Genomic DNA, 16965 nt, shown 5'->3' on the forward strand with positions numbered 1-16965 from the left:
GAGAGGTGGAGAGCAGAGAGTTCGTGAAACAGAGAGAATTTCGTGAAAGGAGAGAGATTGAGAAGATTAAGGGTGAGATTAATGATAGAGGAAAAAGAGTGGGAAATTCTGGAATGAGAGATTGAGAAAATTAAGGGAGAGAATAACAAGAGAGGTGAGTGAGAAAGGGATGGGCTCGGGCCTAAGTTTGGGTGTGAGTAAGCTTAGGTAGGATAGTTTAGGTAGACTAGGCTAGGGTGTAAGTGAGCCTAGGTGGGTTAGGTTAGGTAGCCTAGACCAAGGTGTATGGGAGGATGACTATATGCTGAAGTCAGTATGGTGTATAGGTAGGTATGGTGTAGGGGAAGTGAGGAGTGGTGTAGGGTGTACAATAGCCTAGAAGTACGGAGTATGTGTGGTGTATGGGTGAGAAGTATGGGTAAATTATTCTTTCTTCGCTCTTTCAAAGGTAAAGGGAGTTCAAAAGAACAATTTCTTTCTTAATTTCCATCATTTTATTGTATTCATTCCAAACTTTTTTTCAAGCCCCTTACACAATGAGGTTACATCTATTTATAAGCATCTACCAAAACATGGGTGGATGCTAAAAAATAAACCAAATTTACCAAAAATTGCATTATTTTTTAATTAAAATGTCCTTTAGCATTAGTAAAAAATGACCAAAGTATCATTTCCCAAATGCAAGAAATGACCAATTGGTCCCTTTGAAGAAGGCTTAAGCCATATACAGCAATCCAGGGGTAATTTGGGGGCTTTTCGGTGGCATTTGGGGGCTTTTTGGTGGCTGTTCAGATAATTCATCACTGTAGAAATGACACACAATTTATTGTAGTCGTTTTGATATCCATTTCGACATCCAAATCGTACTTTTTAACGGCAATAACAATTCCGGCTATTTTCAAGAACATGGAAACTTTCGATTCGTCGTGTAGACAAATCCGCCGTGTAGACAAATCCATCGTGTTTCCAATAAATTTCTTCATCTTTAAATTGTACTCAATTTGATCCTTCATTTCGGTTGAATTTAACTCATGTTGATCGTCTTCATGCCACGATCGCAACACATCTATTTTCATGACCATCAGATGTTGGGATCTCAAAATATGCCTATTTGATCAAACACCATTTTATCTTTTCAAACCATTCAATTTCGAGCCAAACTTCTCTACGAATTCTCTTCATCTGCTCATAATCTTGGGACAAATTTTATATAAAAAAGTGCACGTCGTCGATACAAACCTGGCTTTGCAATTTGAGCTCGATCGTGTCCAGAATGAAGTACCAGAATAGTGTAAACCTACCCATTTTGGGTAAGTTGGGCATAGGGTCTAGAAGTATTCATTTGAGGCATTAGCAGAATAGTGTAAAACCTACCATTTTGGGTAAGTTGGGCATAGGGGTCTAGAAGTGTTCATTTGAGGCATAAAAATTAGGGCTCTAGTTATAAGATATTTTTCAATGTGAATTAAACTTTTTGACCAAATTTTTTTTTGATCGATCTTAAACTTGTCAGATTAGATGAAATTTGGTGAGGATGCTTAAAGCACCCCAAGCAACCATCCTACAAATTTTGGGGTCATTCTATCATTTTTCTAAAAACGATTTTATTTAGTCAATGTGATTTTTTGGTACCAATGGGACCAGGTTGTGACTAGTTCATTCCTTGCTCATGCCGAGGGCTAAGTCACTCAAAAATACCCTATAACAATAATAATATGGGACCAGGTTGTGACTAGTTCATTCCTTGCTCATGCCGAGGGCTAAGTCACTCAAAAATACCCTATAACAATAATAATAGGAAGAATGATGGTATAAGTGATGATAATATGATATAATGTAGTTTGTATAAGGTTGCAACCATAAACGATGAAAGTAATGTACACCATCAAATTTTATTGTAAGATGTAAGTTTTTATATTAAAAATTATAAAGATAGCTTGAATTACATTTTCAACTCTAATTATAAAACTTTAAACTCGGAAATTGATTCAAATCAAGTCAATCTATCAATATATGATAACTTTAAAAATGGACGGTCCAGATAATGTGTTGTACGATGTACTATTTTTGGGACTCAATTTATTATTATTATTTTTCATATGCACACATCGTGATGACTAATTAGATAGTTTTCCCACTTTAAAACATCCTTTCTAGAATGGATTTTTTAGGTGCACCTTAATTCTATATTTAAAGTTGCAACCTTGTATAAACTTTGTCATACCTTTGAGGCCATTAGTTAACAATTTGTAAAAGAAAGAGTTCATGTAAGGTACCAACCTTAAAATGTAGAATTGAGGGGCACCTCAAAAATATATCCTAAAAAGCTATTTTTGAAGTTAGAAATCCCTCTAATTGATCATCTCAATATCAAGATGTGTGAATTTGGAAAAAAAAAACAAAAAACAAAGAAGATTTTGAGTCCCGAAAGTTGTTCATCTTGCAACACATTATCCGGACCGTTTATTTTCGATATTATCATATGTTTACATATCTACTTGATTTGAACCATTTTTGGAATCTAAAATTGTATAATGATATGAAAGTGGATTCTCGGGTCATTGTAATAATTTTTTACACTAAAATTGCATCTTGTGATGAAATTTAGTGGTGCACCTTACTTGGATTGTTTAATATTGCAACCTTATGCAACCACACCCATTTGTAAATTATGAGAAGGGTGCGGTTTGTATAGAGTCGAGGCTCTAAACAATCAAAGTAAAGCACACTTTCAATACTGGAAATCATTGTGATATCTGTAAAATATACTTTCATATCTAATTATAAAATTTTAAGCTTAAAAAATAGTGTAGATCGAGCAGATATATAAAAACTTGAAAATCGTAAAAATTGACGGTCCAAAAATATATCACAATATGTATTATTTTCAAAAGCTGAAATCTATTTTTTCCTCATGTCTATATATGGAGATATTGAGATGATCAATTTGAGGACATTTAAACATCAAAACAACCTGAAATTTTTTAGGTGCCCTCTAATTTGATTGTTTAGAACCTCGTAGTTTTATAAGCTTTTTCCATATGAAAAAACCCTTTTAGATGTCTTCAAAGCTAGCAATTATAATGACATTGATAGGGATGACGATGAGGATGACAATGGGGCATGATTTTTTCAAATTCCGAGAATTCCATCATCACGAAAAGAAGCAAATTCATTCATTATCACTTCATGATCTGTCCATTTTATTTAGTTGTATTTTGTCCCTTTCCCGTCCAAAAAATCAATAGTGAGGGCGCATTCAAGACATTCGCTAAATGAGAGGCTTAGAAGTTCAGGCAAGAACAGCATGTGCAAATAGTAAAACTGTAAAAGACATTCGCTAAATGGTAGGTTTAGAAGTTCAGGCAAGAACAGCATGTGAAAAGGGTAAAATGGAAGACAGTCAAATGCAGTAGAAAAACAAAAAGGAAAAAAGAGATCGGCAGGATCCAGTAATTGTCGTGTTTTAGAACCCAGATCGGTAGAATAGATCATCCATGTGTTGTATTGCTAGATCAGCAATCCGGATATAGTAACTCGGATCGAGTTTGGATGAATTCACATTGGGGATCTAAAAAATATAAAAATAAATAAAATAAAAATACAAATATGGGTGTATGGGATGGGGAATTAAATCCATCTAAAAACCATTAGAAAACATAACACACACACACACACACACATATATATATATATATATATATATGGAAAATACTGAAATTAGCCCACTAGCTCATATGAACATATGAGCTCAACAGCTCAGATTCAATCTGGGCTAAGCTGACTATCACGGATGTGTGGTAGTGTTTGAATTTTATTTTATTTTTCTACAAATCTAAATCACTTGAAATTTTAAGTGTGTGTTCTTTTTATCAAGACGCACCTAATAAAAATATAAAAAGAATATTCGTGAAAATAAAATAACCAAAATACCCCCATAAAACTTTTCGAAGGTATTTTGATCAATTTATTTCATATAAAATATTTTTTTGATATTTTTCAAAGATTCACCTATTTTTGATAAATACTTGCCTAAAATTTCAAGTGATTTGGATTTGTAGAAAAATAAATAAAATTCAAATATTATTAGAAAAGATGAGATTAGCCCACTAACTCATATGAACATATGAGCCCAATAGCCCAAATTGAATCTTAGCCGATCTGACCATCACGGATGTCTGGTAGTGCTTGAATTTTATTTTTTTTTTCGAGAAATCCAAATCACTTGAAATTTTAGGTGTGTGTTCTTTTCATCAAGACGCACCTAATAAAAATAAAAAAAATTTATTCGCCGGTAACAAAATGACCAAAATCTCCCCGAAACTTTTCAGGGGTATTTTGGTCACTTTATTTCATGCAAAATAGTTTTTTAATATTTTACGAAGATTCACCTATTTTTGATGAACACACGTCTAAAATTTTAAGTGATTTGAATTTTTAAAAAAAAAAAAACTAAAATTCAAACACTATCGGTTATCTTTGATCGTCAGATTGGCTCATATTCAATTTGGGACGTTGGGCTCTTATGAGCTAATGGGCTAATCCCATCTTTTCCTTATATATATATATATATATATATATATATATATATATATATATGGTCAGCAACCTCATGTAGATTAGCTAAATGCGCCAACGGCTCAAATTGAATCTGGGCCATCTGATTATCACGAATGTCTGGTAGTATTTGAATTTTATTTTATTTTTCTACAAATCAAAATCACTTGAAATTTTAGACTTGTGTTCGTAAAAAATAAGTGAATCTATGAAAAATATTTAAAAATATTTCACGTGAAAAGGTTCAAGTTAGAAAGGGTTGTGATGAGCGTATTTATCAAAACAATCATTACTTTTTTTATTAAAAAATGATTTAAATAGATAATTTTACCATTAAATAAGGGCAATTTTGAAATTTTCACAAAAGTATAATGGTATTTTGGAAATAAGTGTCTTGGAACTTTATTTGTAGAGTGCATTTGTCTTTTAGTTAAAATTTCAATTATAGGCTTTGTGGAGATGACAAAAATATCATTTGTCTTGTAATAATATTGACAAAATTGCCCCACAAAAGTAATTGTTTTTAAAAAATAGACTACAAAATCAATAAATCTATCATTGAAGTTTAGAATATCCCTATATATATATATATATATATATATATATATATATATATATATATATATATATATATATATATATATATATATATATATATATATATATATATATATATATATATATATATATATATATATATATAAAGTCTTCCCACCCTTATAGGAGAAAATGAACAATGATTTTCCCTACCCTCATCAAGTCCAAAGTTTATCGTATGGTAAAGATTGTCCGGTAGTATTTCATTTTTCTTTTTTTTTACATATCGGAATGATCTGAAATTTAGAGCGTCTATACATCTTAGTTAAGCGTACCTAATAAAAATATAAAAAATTATATTTCGTAAGAAAATAAATTAATCAAAATACTCCCAAAACATTTCGGGGATATTTTGTTCATGGTTTTTCATGTAAAATATTTTTTTGATATTTTTCATAGATTTTTCTATTTTTTATGAACATATGCCTCAAATTTCAGGTCATTCCGATTTGTAGAAAAGAAAATGAAAAATAAAACACTACCAGACAATCGTGACCGCGCGATGAACTTTGGACAGTGATGAAAGTAGGCGAAATCATTGTTCATTTTCGCCTATAGGCAAAAATGCTTATAGGCGAAAATGAACAGTGATTTCGCCTACCCTCATCACCGTCCAAAGTTCATCACACGGTTACGATTATCCAATAGTATTTTATTTTTTCATTTTTTTTCTACAAATCAGAATGATTTGAAATTTCGAGCGTGTGTTCATAAAAAATATTTGAATCTACAAAAAATATCAAAACCATATTTTAAATGAAATAAATTGATAAAAATACCCCCAAAATTTTTGGGGGTATTTTGGTCAAATTGTTTTACGAATTATTTGTTTTATATTTTTATTAGGTGCACATCACTAAGATTTACATATGCTCCAAATTTAATGTCATTCCGATTTGTAGAAAAAAATATGAAAACTGAAATACTACCAAACAATCGTGACCATGCGATGAACTTTGGACGGTGATGAGGGTAGGCGAAATCACTGTTCATTTTCACCTATAGGCATTGGGAAGACTTTTCTTTTATATATATATATATATATATATATATATATATATATATATATATATATATATATATATATATATATATATATACAATGATTTCATGCAACCGTTGTAAAGTAATATGATGCATTTTGAAATATAGGCTCTTTTCATTCTAATGAACAATTACAAAAAAAAAAAGAAAAATTGAAAACACAAACTAGAAAGTATTTTTTTAGCCCAATTAACATAGACCGTTCATTTTGGTGAGATGCTTAGATCTAGGTTTTAGAAGGATTTTTTCATTTCCAATTTTCTTGGATGACTTTATTATCATTAGAAAAAAGAAAAAAAATGTTTTTGAGTTTATAAAGGCTAAGATCTTGAAATTCACAAAATAAATGGTCTAGATTCAGTTTTGGAGGGGACTCATTTTGAATTTTTCAAGGGTTCAAATTGAATTGTTGTTTTTTTTTTTGGATTGATTATTAAGATGAAGAGAGTGTGTGCAAAATTTGGGGTCATACAAATACCACAAACATGGTTTCTAGAAGTGTCGTTTCATTAAACTATGATACAGCCGTTGCATTGAAGCATTGCTCTCTCTATATATATATATATATATATATATATATATATATATATATATATATATATATATATATATATATATATATATATATATATATATATATATAATAATACTATGAGACCATCCCACACCCATGTGAGTAGGACCTCAAAGTATCACCATTAAATTTGGCACAGATCTCTAGAAAGATCAAGTCTCACATTCATGTGATAACTTTTTTAGAGATTTGTACCAAATTTTATAGTGATGCTTTGAGGTCCTAAATACATGGGTGTGGGAGGATCTCGTAGTGTCATTTTTTTTTTTTTTCTCTCTCTCTCTCTCGATATATATATATATATATATATATATATATATATATATATATATATATATATATATATATATATATATATATATATATATATATATATATATATAAAAGATGCTACAAAAGGCTTACGGGCAAAAAATGAACAGTAATTAGGCATACCCTCATTGCCATCAAAACTTCATCACACGATCACCGTTGTCCGATAATATTTCAATTTTCATTTCTTTTTACTAATCGCAACGATTTAAAATTTGGAGTGTGTGTACATCTTGGTGAGGCACACCTAATAAAAATATAAAAAAAATAATTCGTAAAATATAAATTGATCAAAATACCCAGTAAATTTTTGGAGGTATTTTGGTCAATTTATATTTTGTGAATTATTTTTTTCATATTTTTATTAGGTGCGCCTCACTAAGATGTATACATGCTCAGAATTTTAAGTAATTTAGATTTATAAAAATAAATAAAAATAAAACACCACCAGACAACTGTGCCCATATGAAGAAGTTTGGATGGTGATGAGGGTAGGCAAAATCGTACGATGAAGTTATGATGTTGATGAGGGAAGGCAAAATTACTATTCATTTTCTCCTATAATCATTGAGAGAGTTATATATATAGAGAAAATATGAGATTAGCCCACTAGCTCATATGGACATATGAGCCCAACATCCCAGATTGAATCTGGGCTGATCTGATAATCACAGAAGTCCGGTAGTATTTGAATTTTAGTTTTTTTTTCTAAAAATGCAAATCACTTGAAATTTTAGGTGTTTGTTCATAAAAATAGTTGAATCTTCGAAAAATATCAAAAACATATTTTACATGAAATAAATTGACCAAAATACCCCCAAAAATATTCAAGGGGTATTTTGGTCATTTTATTTTTATGAATAATTTGTTTTATATTTTACTAAGTGTGTCATGATGAGAAGAACACACACCTAAAATTTCAATTGATTTGGATATGTATAAAAATAAAATAAAATTAGAGTATTACTGGGCATCCGTCAGATCGGTCCAGATTCAATCTGGGTCGTTAGGCACATATGTTCATATGAGCTAGTGGGCTAATCTCATCTTTTCTCATATATATATATATATATATATATATATATATATATATATATATATATATATATATATATATATATATATATATATATATATATATATATGGAAAACACTACGCAAGGCCTATACGCGAAAGTAAACAGTGATTTTGCCTGCCCCCATCACCGTCCAAAGTTCATCTCGCGGTCACGATTGTCCGGTAGTGTTTTATTTTTCATGTTTTTTCTACAAATTGAAATGATTTAAAAGTAGGAGCGTGTATCCATAAAAAATAGCGAAATCTTTGAAAATTATAAAAAAAATATTTTACATGAAAATAATTGACCAAAATACCCCCAAAACGTTTCAGAGGTATTTTGGTCAATTTAGTTTTAACGGATAATTTTTTTTATATATTTTTATTAGATGTGCCTCAGTAAGATGTACATACCCTCCAAATTTCAGGTCATTCTGATTTGTAAAAAAAATAATTAAAAATTAAATACTACCAGACAATTGTGACCGCAGAATGAAATTTGGACGGTGATGAGGGTAGGAGAAATCACTATTCATTTTCGCCTATAGGCGTTGGAACTTCAAATTTTAGGTCATTCTGATTTGTAAAAAAATAACTAAAAATAAAACACTACCGAACAATCGTGACTGCACGATAAAATTTGGACGGTGATGAGGGTAGGAGAAATCACTATTCATTTTCGCCTATAGGCATTGGAAAGACTTTTCCATATATATATATATATATATATATATATATATATATGGGAAGATACTATAAAAATGAACAGTGATTTCGCCTACCCTCATCACCGTCCAAAGTTCATCGCATGGTCACGATTGTTCGGTAGTGTTTCATTTTTTATTTATTTTTATGATTCGGAATGATCTGATATTTGGAAAGTGTGTTCATAAAAAATAGACGAATCTACAAAAAATATCAAAAAAAATATTTTACATGAAATAAATTGACCAAAATACCGTCGAAAAGTTTTGGGGGTCTTTTGGTCAATTGTTTTCACGAATTATTTTTTAATGTATTTTTATTAGATGCACCTCACTAAGATTTATACGCGCTCCAAATTTCAGATCATTCCAATTTTTAAAAAATAAAATGAAAAATAAAACACTACCGGACAATCATTACCATGCCATGAACTTTGGACGGTGATGAGGATACGCGAAATCACTGTTCATTTTCGCCTATAGGTATTGGGAAGAATTTTCCATATATATATAGGGAATGGATGTTGTCAACCCAGTAGCTAACTGCTACTGTGTCAACCAATTGCCCAAATTGAGTAGGGGCCGATTTGACAATCACAACCTTATTTCGTATTTGAATTTTTATTTTTTTTTGAAATCCAAATCACTTGAAAATTTAGTCGTACATTCCACTCATCAAGGTGCACCTAATAAAAATATAAATTGATCCAAATATTCCTAAAATATTTGAGGGTATTTTGGTAAATTATATTATTGAATTATTTTATTAAATTCTAATATTTTTTAAGAATAGACGTTCAAAATTTCAAGTGATTTGGATTTGCATAAAAAATAGAAATTTAAATACAAAATGAGGTCGTGACCATTGGATTGGGCTCAAATTCAATCTGGGCCTTTGACTGATATTGCAGCTATCGGCCCTTGGGCTGACGGGATCTTTATATATATATATATATATAGGGAAAAACAGGCTGGAATTTATATAATCCCAAAACTAGTTCAGCCTCAATCGATTCCTATTCAAATATGGAACTTGGAAATGGCCTGGTTATATTATAGTGAGCAAGTCTATTCAGATAGGGCATCGCTTCTCCATTTTACTAATAAAAAAAAAGGATTGTATATAATGAAACTATTTACTTTTGATAAAATATGGTGACAATTACTTACAACCATCCGATATGAAATTTGATAGCTTGGATGTGTCAATAAGTTTGAAAAAATTACTTTTGAAGTTTAAGCTTGGTCAATAGAATAATTGTAGCCACCCAATTTCACATCTAATGGTCAACATTAATGTGACCACCTTATACCCAAAGTAAATGGTCCCATTGTATATTTTCCCATAAAAAAAATACTTGGAGACCGCAAAAGTTTACATGCTCTCCATTACATATTTTAAAATATGAATTTTCTCTATCCCATACAAAAGAGTTCCAATAAATCTCACCATTTTGTCAAGGTGTGGTTTGTATAATGTTGAGGCCCCGTAACAATAAAAGTAAGGTGCACCTTTAAATAGTGTTAAAATATGTTGTTCAGTATCAGAAATCTTTATGATGACTTGAAAATTTAATTTTATCTCTAATTATAAAATTAAATATTAAAAAATAATTTAGATCAAACAGATTTATGAACACTTGAAAAACTTGAAAATTAACGGTCTAGATAATGCATTACATAGCACTACTTTCAAGACTTGAAATCTTTTTTTTTTTTTTATGTCCATAAATCTTGAAGTTGAGATGATTAAATTGAGGGTTTTGAAAAATTAAAACAACCTCCTCTTGTGAATTTTTAAGGTCCGCCTTAATTTGGTTGTTTAGGGCCTCGCCCTTATATAAACTTTTTCCTTTTCTCAATCATAAGTTCTATCTCGTGTAATCTCTCTACATGATAATCCATATACAAAGAAACTCCGAAGGGAAATTCATGTGAGGCTCTCCTTATTGCTTGTGTTTTAGAAGTTTGGAAAGTATCTCTTTGGAAACACAATTTCCCTTCGAGCATGTATGCTTCCCATATATCTTAGGATTTTTTCTTCTATTCAAATTAAATTATTTAGATAAGGCTTCATATGGAAGTACACATTTTCCAAAATAACAATCGTTCGCTTCTAATATTCTCTTACTTGATTGTGGCCTTTATCAATGGACTCATTGTTTAGATATATGCTGAATTGTCACCAACATGAACTATAACTACCTGAAAGCAAAGGTTTTCTATCTTCCACAATAATGTGATATTGCATATCATTATATTTGATCCTATTACGAAAAATTGGATTTCTGCTAAAAAAAAAAGGCGCATGGCAATCACAAATAAAGTGAGATCCTTTCTTGCACAATTTGAAACTATCCAGATAAACTGTTTAGCTAATTGTTTCTTTGGCACATGAATAAGTGACATATACTTAGCCTCTACAATAGACAATGCCAATATAGATTGCAATTTCGATAACTGGCTACCTACACTAGCTACTAAGAAAAAAAATTTACCCTGTAGTATGCCTTTTATCCAAGTCACCCACAAAGTCTACATTGACATGGTTGATAACTTTTAAATCTATCCCCCAGTAACAAGTAGAGCATTGCAACCTCCCTTCATATAACAAAGGAACCAGTTCACAATAGTCTTATTGATCGTGGCCAGTATCAATAGTGTATCTACCATTAACTCTCACTGCTCATGAGATGTCAGACCTAACGCTAAACATAACGAACATGAAGCTCAACAGATAAATATGGTGACCAAGACATCTCTATCTTCTTTGTTTTGGTGCTAGGATATTATTTCGAAGACATTTTTATGCGTATAGGAAATAAGGTCCTAACTGATTTAATATTTTACATATTGAAGCTAAGCGTTCTCGACATATCATTGCAAGTTAAGTAAAATTTCTCTACCTTCTAATTTAACTTAACAATATTTGTAAAATAAAAATTAAATCCTATATGTTCATGTCGTACTCTCAACTATTTGAAGGACAAAGTAAGTATTAAGTTGACGCTGAAGGACAAAGTAACTATTATGTCATCAACCTGAGCTTGTCACTACACACCAACCATAAATCCATCCCCACTTCAAGGGATACACCAAGCAGTAGAATAACCATTGGCCCATTAACACCGTATGTATCAAAAGCAAAGGACTAAACAATCGACGTAGTTTTATAAACACAAACAAAGCCATCCTATATCAACAAGTAGGGCTGAGAATTTTTCAGATGAGGTTCAGATCCACCCATACTCAGATCCGAATCCGAAAAATGTACATATAATGTGGATCCAGATCCGAATGGATCCAAAATATTTGGATCCATATCCAAAAACTGTCCATAGGATCCGAATATGAATCTGGATCAAGATTCGATTCGTTCCACAATCCAATCCAGAATGGGGATTAAGCATTTAAAAATTAGAAATATTATATACGGAAATTAATAAATATATAACATATATATAATAATATATATTATTTTAATAACTAGATTGGATCCAGATTGGATCCACCTGAAGCCGGATTTGATCCAAATAATAATTCGAATTCATATTTTAAATCTGGATCCAAATCTTTGATCCATACTCGGATCCTATTAGAATCCAAAATTTGGGTTTCGAATCCGAACCAGGTGAATTCTCACCCTTATCTCTCACACAAAAGCACACCATGTGCATGTCATCAACCTGAGCTTGCCACGGCACAACCCTAATGGAGTTGCCATTCTGATTCAGCTCAAATGGCAAACTTATCCAACCTCACACCATAGTGGTCACATGAGTTGTTTCGCATGAAATCTCACTAAAGACTAGTAGAAAGGACTACGAAGAAGAACCGTAGTCCACCAAGTCATCACCTTCCAAGGAAAATAATGGACTTTGGTGGAGAGGGAGTGTGACCCACAAAAAGATGATAAGAGTGTCTCCCACGCTCTCATTTGCCACCCATCATTCCATTGAAAAGTTTTCGTTCCATAGAATTTTCTTGTGGGACGCGGTTAGCGGCCAAGCCCGCACATGTAGAAATGCAGGCTGGGCAATAAATATATTTTATAAATATAATTTGATCCTAATAATTAGAGAATATATAATTTTAACATCAAGATCATGAATTAAAAAAAATAAATAAAATTTGAAAATCAGTAATAATAATTATATCAAAAAAAAATTTAAACTGTTAATTATAATTGTTTTTAGATGGACCACCTATGGATGTTTTATACCTCTGGACCACATATTGTAAAAATGAGGTCCTGCCGCATGGAAAAATTGTTCTTTGGTGTCTGGAATGATTCTAGGAAGCTTTTGCTTGCCATAATGCCTGTAATGGTTTCTATTCTTGGCATAACAGCATCGGCTGGATGCCTTAAGGCTGGAAGGGGAACTCTGTTCTATGGGGGCTTTGATCCTCAAATGTTTGCTATCTCTCGATGATGTTATAGACTTTTGCTGGGACATTCGGGAAACGGATGGATTAAGGTTGGAAGAGAGAGATAGAGAGAGCGGCATTGAGGATATATAGATAGGGAGAATCACTCGTTCAAATCATAGTTATTAAGACTAGACCAAACTGGTGGTCCAATTTCTGGGACTGTTGATCGGTATTTTGGCTCGTCAAGTCTAGGGTAAAAATTAAGTTTATTCAAAATCCAATTGAAATCAATGTTTGACGAGGTTTAGCCAATGCGATTGACTGGTTTCGACCAATTCAACTGGCCAAAAAAATAGTGGGCAACTTTATTTTTTAATATGCTGCATATGAGAAATGTTTCTATACTTCCACTATTGTATGGAAGATATATACTCCTCTCCCCCCCCCCCCCCCCCTCCCATCCAGCCGTCCAATTTTCGTCAAGTGAGGCACTGACTGTTTGATCTAGAACAGACACTTTAGAGTATTTTATTTTTAATTTTCTTTTCTAAAAGTTACGTGAATATAAAATTCGGTATGTGGAGGCGCATCTAAAAAAAATTAAAAATTTATTTTTGATAAACTAAAATGGCCAAAATACCCCTAAAACTTTTAGGGGTATTTTGGTTAGTTTATTTTATTGAGAATATTATTATTATTTTTATATGTGCAAGTTTAAGAGAGGAGTGGACGCCCAAATTTTGGTGTCAATTTTTTTGTAGAAACAAAATTAAAAATAAATTAGTGTAGAGGCGTGACATTGTGATCTAGGCCAACTCAACAATTCATTCAGAATGGACTGTTTAGTAGGGGGACGTATATAAGTTTTATACATTAGAGGAAGTATAGAAAGCCTGTCCATTACATATTATTAACTATTATTCAGATTCTTCTAATATTTTTTAAATATGATCAAACCTGTTCAACCAGCGGTCGAACTGATTAACTAGACCAAACCCCATACCTATTCGATAATTGGTCCGATCTTGATAATACTGATTCAAATTATCTATAACAATCCGAAGTAAAATTTGATAGCTTGGGTATGTCACAAAGTTCTATAAAATTTCTTTTGAACTTTAAGCTTGGTCAATAGAATACATTTAGTCGCCTAATTTTGCACTCAGTGGTCAAGATTGATTGTGACTTCCATGTACCAAATACAAATGGCATTGTCATACACTATTCCGTAATTTATTTTTTAAGTCCTATCCTAGACTCATCTGAGGCAGACAGTGAAAATCAGATTCAGACACTGTCCCATCCGACTCAACAGTCACCCTAGTCAAAGTACGCGAAGACATTTGGCAATTCAAGACACGATTTAGATTCTTAAATTATCGGTTCAAGCCAGTGTGGGAAAATTCGGGTAGTTCAAATCATAATTGCCTGATTAGATCGGAATCGGTCAATTCTGGTTTCGGTCGATTTTGGTGATCCGGTTGAGTATTTTAAAAAATTAAAAAAAATAAAAATAAAAATAATAAAATATTTTGTTCGTAATGTAATTTTTAATTTTTTCATCATTTTGACAAATATTGGAAATTTTTTTGGCTATTAATACTTATGTTTTCATTTACCAATCTTTTTATAAAATTTTAAAAATATCTTTAGACAAAAATTGATTCGTTCAGATCCATTAATGCCAACTTCATTTGGATGTGTTTTGTTTAATCACTCTTTAAATAAAAATTTCATATTTTATTTGATTTTATTATATTTTTTTATTTATTTAAAAAAAATTAATAACTCGAGACTTACCCAATCAAGCCAATTGAACCACTTCCAACACCATCTCAGGGTTGACCATGCCAATTGGATTTTTACTAGACTGGTTCAAGCAATATCCAAGTTGCTCCTCCACCCTACAATGTCGACAAGGGATGGTTGAGCTCGGTTTACCCTTTTCTTAGTCGCTGTTTCCAACCATCCCTCATCAAAACATCGTACAGTAGAGGAGCTCATAGGATAGTGGTTGAAGTTAAACTGACAGCATAGCGTGCGAGTGTGCAAGTGATGCCTATTATAATGCGTAGAATAGTAGTTTTGATTTGATGTGATGAGACAGTAACATGCCCAGTATTAACTGTGCCTTGCCTTGTATAGGTCAATATTTAATACAAGCGAAAGCGACCTCATGCATAGCGACAAAATAAAATACTTTTTATCTTTGATGGTAAGCAACAGTCAAAACTCAAAAGCATGTGAGAAACGTAAAATGATTTTCTTCATTTGTTTGTGCTAAAAGTAAAATTGAAGGGAAAAAAATAAAAAATTACTACCAGCATAGAAAATTTATTCTATATTCTATATTTTACATACAAATACAAAATACAAGATATCTTGTGTTAATGTTAAAAAAAAAAAAAAATACAAAATACAAGATGATTTATAGCCGTTCATCTGCGTACTTCCTCGCTTTGTTACCAGTCATTCCGCCAACCTCTTTATACATTTTACAGTAAATTTGGGCCACCTTACACAGCAGCGAGAGATCTCACATGGTAGTGATCCATTTAGGGGGACAGTGTCCTTTTGCTTGAGGGTAAGAGACAGTAGAGCTGTCCGATCTAGAGAGAGAGAGAGATACAAGAAGTGGTCACTTTAGATGGAGAGCACCCTTTTGATTGTGAGAGAGAGAGATGTCATCTGACACGAAAGTCCTCATTTTAGAAGATGAGTTTTTCTTGCTATAAATTTGAGAGTGAGAGATCATGCCATATAATTAGAGATATAGATCGAGAGATTTGTTGTATTTGTCTTTGTGAAATTAAATTACGCAGCGGCCTCTAATCTTCTCTCACGATTAGAGACATGAGCTTTGCGATCGTTCCGGCAATACATCGAGGAAGAAGCCTTGGAGATGGTAGAAACTGATCTCTCCCTTCTCTCATCCATGAATATTTGTCGCCACCGGCACTCCACACTACAAAATCCCATTTCTCCTCTGCAAAATTTACCAAAAAAACAAAAGAATTAGGAAATCACCCAAAAAGAAAAATGAAAGAATGCTCAATTTATTTGATCATGAAAGTCTAAAGCTACACAAATTTCACATGGAATAATATAAAAATATTTTGAATTTTGAATTTTGAATTTTGTTGTTGTCTTACCTATAAATATATATATCGTTTTTTGGGGAGAGTTTTTTCTTGCACATAGAACATGATTGGAGAAAACCCAATTCCGGCATGTTTGCCGGAAAAGATGCTGGAATTTCAGACATTTTTGGCCTTATCATCGATTTATCGACAATTCCCGACTCCCTCTGAGGAATCTCGATCACGATTCGAAGGCCAACAGGAGTGCTTCGAGAACCTGTCGTAGTGGAATTATTTCTCTTAGGCGTCCCTCCATCGAGTTTGAAGGAGCTTTTGGTCCTCCTCAGCATTGGGGTAGAGAGAGAAGGAGGAAATGAGTTGGGTTTCAGAGAGAAGAGAGAGAAACAAGTCCTCCTGCACCACAAGAAGATGATAATGGGGGTCGAAAATTAAGGTTTAAGAGTAAACGTTGGGGGTTAGATTTATAGGCTTTTGGTTGTGGACCTCTTTGGGCTTTAATTCGGGCCTCGGGCTTTGCTTTAATTATTTGGATTTTTATTTCGAAAAAGTACAAAAGTGCCCCTGGTTTTTAGGCTGTCGCACTGAAATGCCGCCGGTTTTGGTACCGGTGAAAAAACCGCAAATGGTTTGGAAGTATAGTCAGTTCCC

The sequence above is a fragment of the Amborella trichopoda genome, chromosome 13 (assembly GCF_054954075.1).
Source record: "Amborella trichopoda isolate Santa Cruz 75 chromosome 13, AtrichopodaSantaCruz75HAP2 v2.0, whole genome shotgun sequence".
NCBI lineage: Eukaryota > Viridiplantae > Streptophyta > Magnoliopsida > Amborellales > Amborellaceae > Amborella > Amborella trichopoda.